The 13888-nt window shown below is 36.3% G+C and overlaps 1 pseudogene; it reads left to right on the forward strand.

Annotated features, from left to right (window-relative positions):
• The first annotated feature begins 1934 nt into the window (after positions 1-1934).
• On the forward strand, positions 1935-2920 carry LOC116582295 (annotated as a pseudogene).
• The last annotated feature ends 10968 nt before the right edge of the window (positions 2921-13888 follow it).

The raw sequence follows: 13888 nt of genomic DNA on the forward strand, positions 1-13888 counted from the left end.
AGTGGAAAATAGGGTTTCCATTAACCCTTGTCTCCATATACACACAAATCCTGCCCTCACTATCAACACCCCACAACAGAGTATACATTTCTTAAAAGCTATTAACCGAAGTTCATAGTTTACATTACGGTTAGCCTAGCTTTTGTACATTCTATGGGTTTTCAAATGTATAATGACATCTATCTGCCATTATAGTGTCATACAGAATAGTTTCACTTCCCTAAAAAAACTCCTGTGCTCTGCCTGCTCATCTCTCCCTATTCCCCAATATCTAGAAAGCCCTGATCCTTTCATTTTCTCTCCATAGTTTTGCCTTTTCCAGAATGTCATAGAGTTGGAATCATACAATATACAGTCTTTTCAGATTGGTTTCTTTCACTTACTAATATGCCTTTGAGGTTCTGCTACATCTTTTTTTTTTTTTTTTTGCTTGATAGCTCATTTCCTTTTAGTACTAATTAATATTCCATTCTCTAGATACCATAGTTTATTTATCCATTCACCTGCAAAAGACATCTTGATTGCTTCCAAGTTTTTGGCAATAATGAATAAAGTTACGATAAACATCTGTGTGTAGGTTTGGGTGTATATACAATTTTCAAATGATTGGATAAATACCAAGAAGCATGACTGCTGGACTGTATGGTAAGACTATGTTTACTTTTGTAAGAAATTTTCAAACTGTTTTCTGAAGTAGCTGTACTACTTTGCACTCTTACCAGCAAGGAATGAGAATGTCTATTGCTACACATCCTGACCAGCATTTGGTGTTATGAATGCCCTAGATCTCAGCAATTATTATTGGTATCCCACTGTTGTTTTAATTTGCATGTCCCTGATGACATATAATACGGAACATCATTTCATATGCTTGCTTGTCATCTTTATGTCTTCTTTACTAAGGTATTTGTTCATAACTCTTGAGCATTTTTTAATAGCTTCATCTGCATAGATGTTCATGAGAGATGTTGGTCTGTTGTTTTCATGGAATTTTTCATCTGGTTTTTGGATTAGGATGATTCTGGAACAGCATTTTCTCAGGCTTCTAAATTCTAAACATTTTCTTCTGAACACGTCCTCTGAATATCTATCTTGCGCAACATTGTAAGCAAAACTATGGAAAACTTGTGTCTTCTAAGACATATAGTCTTTCATATGCATATATTTCATATATAATTTTATGTACTTTATATTACATGCTTTATATTTATATATATTATTACATATTATGTATTATATATGCTTATATGTTATATACTTTTTTATATATTTATACATATAAAACAAGCCTCAACTATATACAATATATGCAACTGATAAGGACTCACTTCAGATTTAAAGACACACACAGACCGCGAGTAATGGGATGGAAACAGCAAGCAAAAGAGAGCAGAGGTGCCTATATTTATATCAGAAAAAAAAGAGACTAAATCAATATGGTCACAACAGACAAAGGATGTTATAGAATGATAAAGTGGTCAATTCATTAAGATGATATAACAACTGCAGATACATCTGCACGCAATATCAAAGCACCTGAAACAGTAAGTATTAAATTTGTGGAGCAAACAAATAGCATGGAGGACATGGGGAGTTAGAGAAGAGAAGGGAGTTGGGGGAAATTGGAAGGGGAGGTGAACCATGAGAGACTATGGACTCTGAAAAACAATCTGAGGGCTTTGAAGTGGCTGGGGGGTGGGAGGTTGGGGTACCAGGTGGTGGGTATTAGAGAGGGCACGGATTACATGGAGCACTGGGTGTGGTGAAAAAATAATGAATACTGCTATGCTGAAAATAAATAAAAAATAAATTTAAAAAAAATTTTAATATTAAAAATAAAGCAAATATATAAATATTGTGGCAGTGGTATCTTGGTGTGACAATAGTATGGGTCTATGTGTATGTCCAACCTCATCAAATTGTAGATATCAAAAATGTGCAGTTTTTTTGGTGAATACAATGATACCTCAATAAAGCCACTTAAAAAAAAAAAAAAAGTAACAGCAGATCCAGCTCTGCCTGGTCCTGGAGAACCCAGTTCTTGGGATTCTTCTCCAATGCCTGAGATTTATCAGCCTGTAGAAAATTATGTGTCCCTGCAAATGTCATCTGCTGAGACACCCCACATGGAGAACATTTCTCTTCTTCCTTCCTCCATGAATCTGCTTATTCAGGACAGCCCCAAGTGCCCCACCAATCTCAGGGTGAAACTACCACGTACTTCTGCAGAGTAGAGAACAGTGAGGAAGGAAGATATGGCCCAGGACAAGAAATGAAGATTAGGACCATGTTCTCTCCCCAACCCAACTCTATGTCCTCAATGATCAATTTCAGAGACAAAAATACCTGAGTCTCCAGTAGATGCAAGACCTTTCCAACATTCTGAACCTTAGCTATAAACAGGTGAAGACCTAGTTCCAGAACCAGAAAATGAAATGTAAAAGGTGGCAGGAAAAACCACTGGCCAAAGGAGAGCAAGAGTATGACTCAGAACAGCACAGTAACCACGGAATACCCAGGCTTCTATTCCTACAACCAGGGATACCTGATGAGCACTACCAGAAACCTTCCAGTATGGAGCAACCAGACCTGGAATAATCCAAATTGGAACAACCAGACCTGGAACAGCCAATCTTGGAGCAACCACTCCTGGGACAGCCAGTCTTGGAGCAACCATTCCTGGACCAGTCAGACCTGGTGCCCTCACACCTGGAACAGCCAGCTCCACAGTGGTGGAGAGGAATCCCTGCAGCCCCAGATCCAGTTCCAGCAAAATTCCATCAGCGATTTGGAGTCCATCTTAGAAACTTCTGGGGAAAGTAGTAGTGTAATACAGCAATCCGCTAAGTATTTTAGTACCCAGCAAATAATGGATTTGTTTCCAAATTACTCTGTGAACATATAGCCTGAAGATGTGTGATGATGAGTGTATTATTCTATCTCAATTTGGGCAGTAGGCTGTATTACTTCTCCTAGGCTTTGTCTTTTAGGATCCTGTATTTCTGCCTCAATATTGTGTTTCCCATTATTTTTATTATATCTATTGAGGAGGTACAATTGGAGTCAAAGGTTTCGGTAGCATTGGCTGTTATTAACAACATGATAGCAGGTGTTTCTGGCTATAGATAACTAGATAGAATACTACCTATCTTTAGGCTCTAGAATCAAGCCTCAAGAATAGGAAGTAAAGATACAAAGACATGGGATGAAGGACAATTTGTATTTTCTGAGATTTTGAGGCTTTTCTTGTTGATAAACTCAATTGTTAACAGTAAAGGTTTAAGCTATAATATGCTTCATTGATTTCCTCTGCCCCTTGTGAGGTTTTGCTAGAACTGTTACTTTGTTCAGTAATTCCAGTATTTTTAGAAAGATGTTTTGTATTTTAATTTATCATGATAATAGTATTAGTTTGGGTGGTTGGTTTATAGGTTTAAGTACAAATAAATAAAATGCCCACTTTACCCTTAAAAAATAAATATAAATAAATAATTAAAAAACAAGACAAACAACAAAAAAAGAGAGAAATTAAAAAACAGTGTTTAACTGTAGAGAACAAATTGCTGGTTACCAAAGGGGAGATGAACAAGGGAGGATCGATGAAATAAGTGAAGGGAATTAAGAGTATACCTATCATGATGAGCACTGAGTATGGTATTGAATTGTTGAATCACTGTATTATGTACCTGAAACTAATATAACACTGTATGTTAACTACACTGGAATTAAAATTTTTTAAATTAAAAATTAAAAAACAAGTTAAATGTCAATTGAAATTTAAAAAATATCTCTAACACTCAATAAAGTAAAAATTCACAATGGCTGGCATCCAATAAAAAATTAACAGGCATGACAAAATGTAGGACATTTTGTAACGGAAGAAAAAACAATCAACCCGTAATGGAAGAAAAAACAATCAACTAAAACCAAACCACTACTAAAAAAGATATTGGAGGGGCGCCTGGGTGGCTCAGTGGGTTAAGCTGCTGCCTTCGGCTCAGGTCATGATCTCAGGGTCCTGGGATCGAACCCCGCATTGGGCTCTCTGCTCAGCAGGGAGCCTGCTTCCTCCTCTCTCTCTGCCTGCCTCTCTGCCTACTTGTGATCTCTCTCTGTCAAATAAAAAAAAAAAAAAGATACTGGAATTAGCAGACAATAATATGGAAATAGTTATAACATCATTCTATGTGTTTAAAAACTTCACTGGTGGGGTGCCTGAGTAGCTCAGTTAGTTAAGCATCTGCCTTAGGCTCAAGTCATGATCTCAGGGTCCTGAGATAAAGCCCCATGTCGGGTTCCCTGTTCACCAGGGAGTCTGCTTCTTTGCTGACTCTCACCACCCCCAGCTCATGTTCTTCCTCTCTCTCTCTCAAATAAATAAATGAAATCTTAAAAAAAAAATTTTTTCAGTGAAACATGGAAGTTATTTTTTAAGACAGTGTAAATTGAACTTTTAGAGATGCCAACCACAGAGTCCAAGATGATAATACACCAAGTGAGGTTAATTAAATATTAGATTTTGCCAAAGAAAAAAAATAGTGAACTTCAAGACTTAGCAACAGAAACTATGCAAATAAAACACAGGGGGAAAAAATCAAGTAAATAAATAAAACACATCAGTGAGCTGTGGGACAACTTCATGTAGCTTAATAGAGGTATACCCAGAGTCAGAGGACAGAAAATATATTTAAATAAAAAATGGCTGAATTTTTTCTAAATTTAAAGGAAAACAAACAAACTTGGCCTTGGAGCTGCAAATACATAGTCTTGCTCTAAGAGCTCACAATCTAATGAGAGAAATATACATTTAAAATAAACTCAATTAAACTGATACCTGTAATAATAAAAGTATATGCAAGGAGGTAAGATTTAACAAAAAAGGCTACTGCTAAGTAAGGATTTTTAAAGATAAACTGAAATTTGGCAGAAAAAGGAGTCATGGAGATAAGAGAATGGCCAAAGAGAGGACACTCCAATCAAAATAGGTGGTATCAGCAAAAGCACTAAAATGCAAAGCTCCAAAGTATCCAGGTATCCAAGGAAGGGCAAGTTCAGCACTCTTGGAACATGGACAGTGAATAAGGACAGTCATATGAACAGGAGAAATGGATAGGAGTTTATCACTAGAGTAAAAATGAAGTCTATGATGACTTCCGCTAAGGTGCTTATCCTGCTAAGGTGCTTATCCTGAAAGCCATCAGAAGTACTTCCAGGTTTTAATAGGAAGCGTGGCAGGTTAATAAGATTTGCATTTTGAAAGGTTAGTATAAGCATGCACAGAGGTACCAAGACAAGACAGAAACTGCTATAAATGGTATAAACTGGAAACTACGAAGGTTTGAACTAAGGCAGGACAATGGAGTCTAGAAGAAAGGTCAAGTGATGTTTCAGGACAAGTCCTGGTTGATATTCAGGAGCCAAAATCAGTAAACATGAATTGTTTGTTGATTGTGGGAGATAAAGAAGGATCAAAAAAAGACTTCTGGATGCCACATATGTACTACTCGGATATACCGGGATAAACTGCAAACCTTCTGTTTGCCTTCTAGGCTAAAGTTTTCTCCATTTTTTCCCTAATTGTCACTCCTCCATCTGCTTTTGCCTTTCAGATACATGTTAAAATATTTTATTTGTTCAAGAAACACCTTTCCACTCTTCTCATTGCATTTATTTTGTTATCATTACCCAATTCTCATTTTAACATTTGTGTGGGAGGGAGAGGTGTTCAAATAAATGGACTTCATCTGCCATCTTGAACCAATGAACTTCATAGCAGATAATCAGGGAAAATTAAATTGTGCCTAATCCAGGACTGCACCCTGGTGAAGCAAATTTTTTAATGATGGAAAAATTATGTCTATTGTTTGGCAAGTATTTCAGGGTGTATTTTGTTCTTGGTTTTAAATTTTAGTAGTATAGTCATCATGAATATTGTTGGTCAGTTTAAATATGAACTTCTAGAAGTGGAATATTTCATCCAAATTTATTTTCCACCATTTATTTTGGTTTTACTTTTCTTCATTTAAGCAAAAACAGCAGCCTTCTCATTTCCACTTCAGTCCAATATCAATGTCCACTTCAGAGAACATCTCCTTTCCTCAGAACAAAGTCTTTGCTGAGCCCAGGGATCATGGCTAGTGATCACACGTTATGGAAAGGGCAAGAGAAGCAGCCAAAGGGATAAGAAACAGCTGGAAACCATTGAAGAAAGATAAAGAAAGATACAGAAATAAAAGCATGAAGAATAAAAGAATATGACTAGTGCTTAATATCCAGTGTCACAAAATATTTTGGAGGTTCTAAGTTGTCTTTTCCTGAGTGACAACCTTAAAAATCTATGCCCACTGTCTACTTTAAATCTTTTCTGGAATGAAGAGGTCTCATGACTACATATGAACTAAATCAAAACAGAATAGCAGTCATCAGCAAAGACTAAAATCTTACTGTGCAAAGGACAAATGAAGGTTTTCTTTGACAACAAAATGGCTCTGATTTGATATTTTGTTGATTTAGTGTTTTGACTTTTGACATCCAGTTTGAGAACTATAGTGTAGACCAGTTGGAAAACATAATACCTTCTCCCAGATCCATGAGTTCAGGGATTCTTGAAGGTCAATTGCTCTTCAAATTCCCAACTATTTTATGAAATTGCCTCTCCAATTTCTTGGTACCTCCAACAACAACATAACTGTATTGGCCAAGACAGAGTAACTTCCTGTCAGATACCACCAAATGAAAATAATGGCACCACTAATATTCACATAGGAAAATATGAATTTTGCCTTCATGGATAATATTACCATTCCAAGCACATCAGAAACCACGTCCTGTTCCTAATACTTAATACCAACCACCCTAAGTATCCTGCTGGCATCACGAGGCTTCCATCAATATACTAGTAGAACATAACATGTCAGGTTGGACAAGAAGATAATGTTTTTCCACCAGATTTTTAGAGCCCCCACTTTAATGAGAAAAGAAAGGATACTTCAAGGTCCTAATATAACTTCTACTCGATTCAGTGACTCCTGAAGCAGAAAAAGGACTTCTGTGGATAGGATGAGAGTTTTGTACTATAATTATTTTGACCAAAAGGAAAATAGCACCTGCTGAATTTGTTTTCACCCTCCAATTATTAAACCAAAATGGTTTTTTAATTCATCCATGAAAAAGTACATATATCTCACAACTGAAATAATTTCAGATAAAACAAATCCATATGCATGTGTGCAACCTCTGTGACAGCAATGTTGAGATTCTAAGGCTGCTAAGACCTATCTGTTAGCCGAGCTACCACCATCCCAACAGGTATTATTAGGGACAAGGATGCTTTGTCCATGATTCTCTAATTGTATTAACTCATAGTCATTATAAAGACTCCAGAGTCTTTTTCTAAAATAAATTTAGCATTTCTCTATTTCTCTGGTGTTTGGGCATGAATGATGATTTTAATATTTAATGAGTATCTACTATGTTCCCCAAAACTATGCATGCTGTTTTGTATATTTTTTCATTCAAATATTATGAGCCAAATGATATTATTCCCAATTAACAAAGGTGCAAAACTATGCTCAGACAGATTTGATAACTTACCAGGTCCAACAGCTAACAAATGGCAGAGCTGAGATTTGAATTCAGGTTAATTAATTATACAACATTACATTGTCTCCTCTGGGTTATAGTACACACCGTTCTTTTATTTTCTAGTTATTTCCTCCTGTTTTCACACATAGATCCTTGTATTTTTCCTAATAATTCTTACCTAGTTTCTTATTATCTCATATATTTGTTGGCTCCAATGTTTATTGTCCATATCATCCATCAGATTGTAACCTGATGGCTGAAACCATGTCTGTGTTTTTCATCTTTGTATCCAAAGCACCTGACACAGAGCAAGAAGAACTTTGTAAATACTTGCTGAAATTAGTGAATAAGTACATACTCCCCTTGGTCAAACTACCAATCTAGCCACACTAATCTACTCATACCTTCCCTGATTATGCCATGCTCATTTTGCCTCTGCAGTTTGGCTCTCATCACTCCACATTCTTGGAAGAAAACCTCAAATCTTCTCTCCCCATCCAACCTTTACTGAGGTTGGTAAACACACAATATAAAGCCTCTCTCATTCCAAGAATCATTCCTGTCCGTGGTGAAATGCTGAGTCTCCTCTGTCTCTTTATTCGCATAACTTATTTTCTATTCCATTCATCTAATGCTGCTTTGTAAACTCATTTTTTGCATAATTTATCTTGAGTGTGTGGGGGTTTTTCCATGCCTAAGTTAAAAGATACATAAAGTATTTTGTTATAATTCTTTATTTCCTCCCCTCCAAAAAAAAAATAGCACTTTAATGTAGAAAATAGGTCCTTAAGTATATGTTGAGTGAATAAGTCAATGAACACGTACAAGGCATGAAAAGCCCCTGGTAGAAAAATTTCAAATGAACTATAAATATTATCTGTGGTAAAATAGACTGTGGGTATGAAATTAAGTCAGAGCAGTTATATATCAGAGAGACCTATCATTATTACTAGCCTTTGCGTTTAATCTAGAGAAAGTAGAAATATATGAGAAGAAAGTATATTAAATGAGAACACATGATACCTACATTCCTTTCTTATGGTGGAGTTTACACTCTTCCTACAGACCCATGCTCCTTGCAAGAGGAGAGGAATGCCGCCGATGAATAGAAGATACACCCTATGTTCTTTTTCTCTTCCTCCTTTCCCTCAAGTTTTCCATGTCTGGCTACAAATAAAGATAAAGAACATAAGCGAAAAGAAACTACCAATGGGATTTCCAGATCACTCTAGCTGTTACTGCACAAAGGACACACAAATAAATCATTATTTCATCATTTTCATCTGCCTACAGACAAAATTCAACATCTCTAACCTGTCTTGATTTAGGCTGCCAATAAACAAAAAATGAGCTAACAAACTGGACTTCAGAAAAAGAAACGTGCTATTTCAAACCAAATAAAGCTTGAAATGTTTAGTTTGGTGAATATTCATACAATTGTCTATGGCTGAATATTCCATGAAGAAATAAACAGCCACTGAGATAGTTCTGTATTTATAGAGGTCTGCTTCAGCAGTCTGTGTTTTAGCCCCTTAGGTAAGTTCAGATTGACATTGTTTAGAAAGGTCCTTTGGTTCTTGTAGCAGCTGAAGTCTTCCCATGGTCCCAGCAGCTAGAGGGGAACCGGTCCTCTAGCACCAGATCCAGCCATACAGCTGAGCTTGTGTTGCTGACTTCCACTAAGAAAACAGAGTGAGGGGCACCCAAGACTCACAGACATAATATAAATTTTAAAAAATAATAATACATTCATGATTCCAACTGTCCACACATTCTCAGTTAGGGTTGCACCTATGTTATATTACTCAGCATGTGGTTTCAATTGTAACAACAATGCACATTTGTTCAAGAGAACGCTGGCTGTTAACTCAACTTCTCACTGTGTTTAAATATGCCATGGCCTGTGACTCCCTTTTAGGGGTCAAGTGTCTGGCATGTGCCTGCTATGTTATGGTCGGTATAATCTTATAGATTATCCAAGCTGCAGAACCAGAATCTTTGATGTCAAAGGCTTCTATATATGTAAAAGGTATATAATGTATATATACTGAACAAAAAGAAAGGCATAAAGTAGAAAAAAAGACAAACAACTCACTGGAGTGAAACAGCCATTCCCTTCCTGTTTCTGGACTGACAGTCAGCAGCAGTAGTCTTAAGGCTTTGCTCCCTCATCAAAATATAGAAGCTAAGTTGACCACCTTTAACTCTTGTTCACTTGAAGACCTCTTGCCTTAACACTAAAGGATTATATTACACTTTGGAATTTCACAGTGTAATTCGATACCACTTGGTATTAATGAAACATTTGTGCTCACAGCTTTCAGTATTTCAATGTCCATGATTTATGGTTCCCTCACCTCCACACTTTCATCTATAGCCTCTTTAAGGAGACATAAAAAGTTAAAAGGAATTCATTGAACCTACCCCAAAGAGCATCCCTTTATTTTTTAGCTATTGGGGATTTTTATTCTATAACAGGAGCATTGTGATGTGATTCTCCTAACAAAAAATGCCCTAGGAATCATATCACAATTTTTGTTCTTCTTCTGAAAAAAAAAAACAACCTAATGATATTTTCTGACATTTCAAGAATCATTTGCTGGAACAGTATTTCCCTTCCACTATAACTTGTTCTTCTCCACCTTCACTTCCACCATGTATAAAGGTTATAGCAGTCAAGCCAAAGGTGCTATCTTCAAATCATAAGATCTGAATGCAGATTCCAGCTCTAGAACTCACTAGACATGAGAGCTAATTCAATTCATTAAAGATTTCTATGGTTTGGTTTTCTCAAATATTAAATAAGACTAATAACTCCTCCTCATACAGTGACTCTGAAGAATAAATCAGACAGAGAATGGAATGGTAAATACGCAGATGTGTTTGTTAAATCATGGATCAAAGGTTCAAAAAGACCAAAGTCAGAGAAAATTAGTTTCTTGTGGTTACCAGATGAAAGAAGAAAAGAGTAACCAGATAAAAAATGCTAAGGAAGGAGAAAATTTGAGAACACTCACCACAACAACCACCAATGTTTATATTTAGTGATGTCCCTATTTTGCACCAGTAAAAAGTATGCCTTCCAGACCTCCCTCACTCCAAGGCATGGGAACCATGCTACAGCACTATGCTGCCTCACTGTGTCACCATCCCTTGAGCTTTGTGGCATCAGAAGAGGCAGTTCATGGACTGGTCACAGACTGGCCAATCATCTCTTTTGAAATTTAATCTCAAATCAAAATTTGTCCAACGAAAGCTTCAAATAACAAAGGACACATTAAATGCTCACTCACAACACTTGCTCACCCTCCCAAATGTTCTCAGTCCCCAAATGACATTCTCTTTTAGTGATACACTTCTTCAAGTTATGCATTTGAGTGTTACAACACATCACTACTAACCCAGAAGAATCTGAGCCTAAATCCTATTTACTCTTCCTTTTTAACCTACCAAGCTAATTCATCAGGAAAACTAGCATTTATTCAGGAGCTTCCTCTGAGTTTCTATAAATTAAGTTCTATTTACATTTTGTAATTTAATTAGTATCTTAGATACTGAATGGATCATCCTCTCTCAAAAGATAAAAGGATGATGGCATTTATCTTTGTGTTCTCAGGGCCTATGACCCTTACAGGGGTCACATTTTTCAAGAAAAGTAAGCAGTTAGGACTTGTGGGATGATGCCAAAGTAGGAGAGTCCTAAGCTTAGCTCATCTGATGGACACATTGAGATAATAGACACATCAGCACAACTAACTCAGAAAATGACCCAAAGACTGGCAGAACAAACTTTCCACAATTAATCTAGGAAGGGGGCTACTGTGTAAAGGATAGTAAGGGGCAGAGACACAGCTGGGAAGCTTTAGACCACTAATGAGGCTAACTACAACTGGGAGGGATACCATAAACACAGAGAAGCAAGAGTCTCAGATACTATACCAGGCACCCAAGCACAGGGGACTTGCACTGGAAAGATGAATCCCCACAACATATTTGATATTTGAAAAATAACTTGTCTAACTATAGACCTCACCCACCTACAAAAGCTTCTCAGAGGAAAAGGGAGGGAGAACAGGGAAGATGTCCCACCACAGCCACAGACAGATGGGCTGAGGGCACATGTCTTGCCGAACTGTTGATACCATCCAACTACAAGCCCACAGTGGTCCTAGATTGGCCACTTAACAGCACAGGGACCAAACCCTACCCAGTGCATACACAACAGGCAAAGTGGGCCACTGCAACTGACTAAAGGCAAACATGGCTCAACCACAATAATAGGGCACACATGACCCACATAGGAGACACTCTTAAAGCTCCTGCTTCTGGTGAACAGAGAACATTATGTTACAGGCCACCACACAAACAGTTTTCATAAGGCCATACTTTCAGGATCAGAAGACTTAGCTAGCTTTCCTAATACATAGAAACAAACACAGAGAGTTAGACAAAAGGAAGAGACAACGGAATATGTCCCAAATGAAAGACTAGGACAAAACCACAACAAGAGAGATAAGTGAAACAAAGATAAACAATATGCTTGATAAAGAATTCAAAGTAATGGTCATAAAGACACTCACTGGAATTAAGAAAAGAGTAGAGGATTTCAGTGAGGCTTTCAATAAGGGAGGGGAGAAATATATATTTAAATAGATATATTAAATATATACTAAATATGTATAAATATATATTATATATAAAAATATTTACTATATGTGTATTAAAAACAGGGATAAAGAAATCAATAAGTAAAATTTAAAAATACACTAAAATCAATAGCAGATTAGAGGAGACAGAGGAACAAATAAGCAAACTGGAAGACAGAAAAAAGAAAAAAATAATAAAAAAGGAATAAAATGAGAATAGGTTAGGTGAACTCAGTAACATCACCAAGTTTAATACAATTCACATTATAGGGCTCCCAGAAGGTAAAGAAAGCGAGAAGGTGTCAGATAATTTATTTGAAGGAATAAGAGCTCTTTATCTGGGGAAGAAAACAGACACCCAGATTCAGAAAGTAAAGAGAGCCGTTATAAAAATTAACCCAAGGAGGTCCTCACCAAGACAACTAATAATTAAAATGGGACAAAGTAGTGATAAAGAGAGAATTTTAAAAGAAGCATGAGAAAACAGTCACATACAAGGGAAAACCCATAAGTCTATTAGCTAATTTTTCAGCAGAAACACTGTAGGCCAAAAGTAACATGATATATTCAAAGTACTGAAAGAAAAAAAATCCTACAATCAAAAATACCCAGAAAGTTATCATTCAGAATATAAGGAGAGAGAAAGAGTTTCCCAGACAAATAAAACTTAAAGGCGATCATCACCACTAAACCAGCTTTACAAAAAACATTAAAAAGAATTCTTTGGGTAAAAAGAAAAATCCTTATAAAACCAACATAGAGGTTAAAGGACAAAAGTAATAAATTGAATTATAGCTACAAAAACCACTTAAGGGATTCGTGACATAAAAAGATGTAATAACATCATATACATAAAATATGGGAAAGGGGAAGTAAAATTTAGTGCTTTTAGAGCAAGTCCAAACTCAAGTAACCATCAACTTAATATAGAATGACATATGCTTAAGATGTTATATATGAACATAATGGTAACCACAAACCAAAAACCTATAATGGATACACAAAAAATAAAGAGAAAGGAATACAGACATATCCCAAGAGAAAGCCATCAAACCACAAAGAGGAAAAGAAGAAGAACAGAATAGAGAAGAACTATAAAAACAACTGCAAACCAAGTAATGGATTAGCAATAAGTACATACCTATCATTAATGTCTTTAAATGTAAATGGACTAAGTGCTCCAATCAAAAAACACAGAGTGACTGAATGGATTAAAACAAAGCAAGGCCCATCTATTCAATGCCTACAGGAGACTCCTTCAGACCTAAAGACCTAGGCAGATTGAAACTGGAAGGGTGGAAAAACACTTACTCTGCAAACGGAAGCAAAAGAAAGAAAGCAGGGTAGCAATACATTTATCAGACAAAGTAGACTTTAAAAACAAAGACAACACATTGGGAACAAAGGAAACTTACATAATGATAAAGGGAATAATCCAACAAGAGAATATAACAAATATAAATATTTATGCATCCAACCTGGGAGCACCTAAATACATAAGGCAAATATCAACAAACATAAAGAAGAAATTGAGACTGATACAGTAATAATTTGGAACCTTAGCACGCAATTTAACATCAATGGCTAGGTCTTCCTCAGGGAACCAGAGTGGCTCAGTCAGTTAAACATATGTCTTCATCTCAGGTCATGATCCCAGG

This window comes from Mustela erminea, chromosome 2 (genome assembly GCF_009829155.1).
Source record: "Mustela erminea isolate mMusErm1 chromosome 2, mMusErm1.Pri, whole genome shotgun sequence".
In the NCBI taxonomy this organism is placed as follows: Eukaryota; Metazoa; Chordata; class Mammalia; order Carnivora; family Mustelidae; genus Mustela; species Mustela erminea.